The sequence below is a fragment of the Austrofundulus limnaeus genome, unplaced genomic scaffold (genome assembly GCF_001266775.1).
Source record: "Austrofundulus limnaeus strain Quisiro unplaced genomic scaffold, Austrofundulus_limnaeus-1.0 Scaffold614, whole genome shotgun sequence".
Classification (NCBI taxonomy): domain Eukaryota; kingdom Metazoa; phylum Chordata; class Actinopteri; order Cyprinodontiformes; family Rivulidae; genus Austrofundulus; species Austrofundulus limnaeus.
The window spans coordinates 35,622-41,145 of NW_013953016.1; the positions used below are offsets into that span (position 1 = coordinate 35,622).

At 38.7% G+C, this 5,524-nt stretch overlaps 1 protein-coding gene across 1 annotated transcript in view; it reads left to right on the forward strand.

The window, feature by feature from the left end:
- bcar3 (BCAR3 adaptor protein, NSP family member) overlaps positions 1 to 5,524 on the forward strand; it is a gene marked incomplete in the record, with an annotated part of 97,504 nt that overhangs the window by 731 nt on the left and 91,249 nt on the right.

Sequence of the window (5,524 nt, forward strand, 5' to 3'; positions counted from 1 at the left end):
GTTCAGCCTCTGACCACTAGTTGGCAGCAGTGAGCCAGCCATTTGGCTTGGGTGACCATATTGTAAATTATTATTATTGTATTATTATTATTATTATTTATTTAACCAAATTTTTTGCTGCAATATGTATTTTTGCTGTGATAAAACACACTAACCATCAGAACGCCAAGGGAGGGCAGTGGAACAAAATGAAAAATATTTTATTGCGTGTTGTTTTAGCTTTTTATGGTTTGAAAGTTCAAATAAAGGAGTATTCAGGATGAAACTGATCCATGAAAATGATCAAATTTGATGTTTTTTTTAAGACAGAGGAAAAGGAAATGCATCATTTTGTGTTGTCAATATTGTGCTACTGATGTATTTGTTACTTTTTGGGGGTTTTACTATTAAGATGATAATTAATGAAATAATGACAATATGTTATATGAGACCAGAAAAGGAAATACATCCAAATGTTAAAAGAGGTAAAAAAAATCCAAACCAAAGAAGAGCTGTTGCTGATGCAGGTGATAGTTTGTTTGGCTTCTGAGCTGCAAGCCCGGCCATGCTCGATGTGAGGAAGACGTATGGCTTCTTCAAGTTTTCACTGTTGCAACCCGCCTCTGGCACCGTCTGCGGTCGCAGAAACAATCGGACACAAATGTTGCGAATTGTGTGGATTATGTGGATTACAAACTAGAATGGATTCCCAAACGTTTGCTGAGAAAAGAAACAGAGCATTCATGGAAAAGAAAATGTAAAAAATTAAAAAAAAAAAAGGGAGAGGAGCTGGTTTGAGAGAAAGTCAACATAAAAAAACGAAACTCTTTCTTTTCTACAACAAACAACAATCACTGAACTCCTTCGCTGTTCTGTGTCTGGATGGTTTTTGGAACCCACAGGTAAACGTGTCTGCAGACAGCTTCAGACATGTTCTTATGACAAGCTCCTGACCGCGGGGAGAAAATGATATTCCCCCTGAGTCACGTGGGATTTTTCTCAGCTGAGAAGTGCAATTACATTATATACTATATCACTGATATATGTCTTTTTATACATTTAGTTTTAGTTATTTGAAGCTCAAAAAAATGAGCATACTGTGATTGACAAACCTATTAGCCAGTTGGGAGGGTGTGTAGGCGGGACTTTTAAATGGATGGGGAAGCTCAACATCCTGAGTGAGCAGACTCCAAAAAGACAACATGGCAGCTCAAAAAGACAAAAAAAAAAAAAAAAAAAGAAGAGTCATTTTGATTCTCGTTGATGAATGTTGATGGTTTTAAGCCACAATTAAAAATATATTTTGTGTAGGTCTGAGCTGTATTAAGTTGAGCTCCCTGCAAACCAAAGAAAATGGATGGATTGATTTTGTGTTTAGTCTGTTTTTRATTAGACACTCACAGTTTGTATGGCATGGCACGAGGGTCAAAATTAAGACTATTGCGGAACTGGTTGCTACATGCTTGTAGCAGGAGGCTATCTATTCCTAAGCCAGCTTTTGATCTGATTAATTATGAGAAATATCTATATATGACATTATAAACTATAATTCAATATAGACAAGCCTAATTTAATACCCTGTAAAAACTAACTTAATAGTTTTGGCTTTTCTCATAATTCAGCCAAAAAAACAACAACAAAAAGAAAAACAGCCGCATCGACTAATAGACAGGGACAAACACAGCTGCTAATTCAGGTGGTAACTGAAGCTGTCTGCTTCACAGTAATATGTTTTATGTTTAATGTTTATGCTTGATGTCATGTTGAACATTAAATTCTGTCTAAGGAACACCTGTCAGTTCACGTCCCATATAGGTTTTGTATGTCTGTTTGTTGTGTTCTGTCTTCTCCTGAATGGGTGTTCTGTAATTTCATTGTTCTCTGTACAAAGACAGTAAAGGTCTAGCTAATCTAATCTACTGTCAACCATTTTTGTTGAGAAAGTTTTCTTTATTCAAAAATGTTTGTGTCTGAAGTAGGTAAGCAGCCTAGGCATGCTAGTCACTAGCCTCTCCAGTGTTAAAACCAGCTTATCCATGCTAGTTGCTAGCCTCTCTAATGCTAACACCAGCTTATCCATGTTAGCCGCTAGCCTCTCTAATGCTAACACCAGCTTATCGATGCTAGTCGCTAGCCTCTCTAATGCTAACACCAGTTTATCCATGTTAGCCGCTAGCCTCTCTAATGCTAACACCAGCTTATCCATGCTAGTCGCTAGCCTCTCCAATGCTAACACCAGCTTATCCATGTAGCAGCTAGCTTATCCAATGCTAACACCAGCTTATCCATGCTAGTCACTAGCCTCTCCAATGTTAACACCAGCTTATCCATGCTAGTCACTAGCCTCTCTAATGCTAACACTAGCTTATTCATGTTGCAACTAGCTTCTGCAATGCTAACACCAGCTTATCGATGCTAGTCACTAGCCTCTCCAATGCTAAGACCAGCTTATCCATGTAGCAGCTAGCTTATCCAATGCTAACAACAGCTTATCCATGCTAGTCACTAGCCTCTCTAATGCTAACACCAGCTTGTCCATGTAGAAGCTAGTTTCTCCAGAGCTAACACCAGCTTATCCATGTTGCAGCTAGCTTCTCCAATGCTAATGCCAGCTTATCGATGCTAGTCACTAGCCTCTCCAATGCTAACCCAAATGAAAAGTCTCCTCATTTGCCAGTGCCAGCTGCTCAGTTACCAGTTTGGGCCTCTCATTAATCAGATCAATAGCTAGCTTAGGAATAAATACAGCCTCCTGCTACAAGGATGTAGCAACCACTGGTTGCACAATAGTCTTAATTTTGGCCCTCGTACCGAGCCATACAGTTTGGGTTATGTCTCTGCAGATCAGTGCACCTCTGCATTCATCTAGTGGATCATGAGCTATGATGAAATGATTTCTTTAAATTAGGTCTGTAGTTTTTTTTTTTTTAAATTCTGTCTTCATTGTGGCTCACTCATATTAACCAGCAGCCTGAGCTACATCAGCAGCAACGTTGTTACTTTGGTTTTTATTCAAGCTGACAGGTCGCCTCATCTGCCACCTGAGAGATCAGCACTGCTGCTCACCGTCTGAATCATTTGTCCCTCTGTGGCATCATTAACTTGAAACGATCCAACCTGGCACTGTCCCGTTGAGATACAAGAACTGGAATTAACTGGGTGGTGATGTTATTTTTGTAGCTTAATTTAATTGGTTGGATCGAGCGTCCGTCTAAGGTGGTTGGCAAAACTGATGCCCTTGGACTATAGAGGGCAGCCAATACAGGCATTAGAGAGTGGCTGAGCAAAAGGAGAAACTCCTGTAATGCTGCCTTGGCTGCTCATGAGTCTGCAATAGTTACTCTGGTATGTGGCGAGTATCTGTCAAATAGCCAAGTCTGTTTAGATCAGAAAGTAATTGAGTCTATTTATAACTCGAGGATAAAATGGATGCTGTGAGCGTGCTCATGAGAAAAGTGGTCATGGGAAACAGCTGAGGTCAAACCAACAGGAAGAACAGAGGAAGAGGAACTCTCAGGAGACAGAACATGGCTTCAGTTTTCTTACCCGTGAACTTGTGCATGAATGTTGCCTCCATCTTCAACACAACAAATGCGTATTTAGTTTTTTTCTCAAGTCGAGTATTTTCCTTTCTCCCTAAAACTGCTTCCCTTCCACAGAGTGTTCACGTTTTCTAATTGCTCGCTTCGGTTATCATCAGGATCAGCCATGAGGAAACCTTTAAAACATTTCTTATATAAACCACTAATAGTCAGGGAGAAGCTTCGACACTCTAAAAATGACACACAGCTGTTCAATAGTCTGCTTACTGTCGTAACTTCCATCATCTGGCTGAAAGATGCTCGGAATGGTTTTCATGTCAGCAGATGGAGACACACAGAGGAAGCCACGGTTTCACTCACATCTGTGAACTTTCCTCCTGATCCCAGTTAGATCAGAGACTTCACAGCACATTTTAATTCACAGGGATGCAGTTTTACTATAATTCTTTTTTTTTGCCTTTATTACCTTTTTTATTAGCTGAAAGCAAAATTGGCAATCTAGCCTTCTAAATGTTACACAGAGTGTTTAATGGTTGAGAGTTTTGCTCTTAGAAGTAAAAAAATGATTTAACTAAATCCTGCATCTATGAAAGAGGATTAGGGCAGGGGATTCTGATGTTATCAGTCCATGAAATGGACGTTATTAGGCGTTATCAGTCCTATACAATGGCTTCAGAGGGTCCCTACTGTGCCTTCTAGGCTTCAGACTGTCCCGACAGTGCCCCCTAGTTGGTTAATATATCAATGACAATGAATGTGTAAATAACCAAAAGATATTGTAATAAATTTTTTGTGTCCGTCTCGGTCCCTGGTCTCACGCTCTCTGGTCCGACACGCTACCCATTGCCCTGTTGGAAGGCCACAATATACAGCCGTTGGAGGGCGGTGTCTTTAGCGCTAACCATGTCATTTGCTCTAAAGTTAACCTTAGTGGCTTTAAGCCTCATATTAACCAGTTTTTTAATGCCTCATGTTAACCAGATAGTGGTTTTATGCCTCATACTAACCAGATAGTGGTTTTATGCCTCATACTAACCAGATAGTGGTTTTATGCCTCATACTAACCAGATAGTGGTTTTATGCCTCATACTAACCAGCTGACAATCAGAAGCCATTCTATGGGTCGGGGAACCTGCTAACCGGCACAGGCAGGACATTCTGAAGCCATTGTATGGGACTGATAACGCCTAATAACGTCTATTTCATGGATGATAACATCTGAAGCAGGTGATTAGGGTCACTGAAAAAAAAATTCTGACTTTAATCTAAGAATTCTGATATTTATCTCAGAATTATGACTTTTTTTTTTTACTTCTGACTGTGATTCTTAGTTTGATCTCAGAATTCTTATTTAATCTCAGAATACTGATTTTAATCAGTACTTTCAGTAATCAGTAATTTAAATTTTATACTGAATATAATTCAGATTTTTTTTCTCAGAATTCTGACTTTTTCTCTCATAAAGGCCCTGTCACACTATGATGTTTTAGACAACTTAACTTACCTGAAACATATGTGAACTGGTACATAAATTATCTGTAGCAAACCTGTAACTTAGGCCTCACTTATCAGCAGCACGTCGGCATAAACTGACAAATTTTGAACATGTTCAAAATTATTATCGAGCCATCATTCTGACAACATATTCACAACTTACACTTGTGCAATTTACAGCAACGTGCTAGACAAAATTGGCATAAGTTGTCTAACACATCATAGTGTCACAGGGCCTTAACTCGGACTTCAGTCTCAGAATTCTGACTTTCTTTTTTAGAATTCAGAGATTAAAGTCAGAATTCTAAGAAAAAAAGTCCGAATTATGACTTTTTCCCCCCATAACTCTGACTTTAATCTCAGAATTATGACATTTTTCTTAGAATTCTGACTTTAATCTTTAAATTCTGAAACGTCTGAATTCTTGATTTTGATTTGATTTTATTTATTTATTTAACAGGAAAAGATTATTAAAAATCAAGCCTGAGTCAGCATAATTGCTGTTTTAC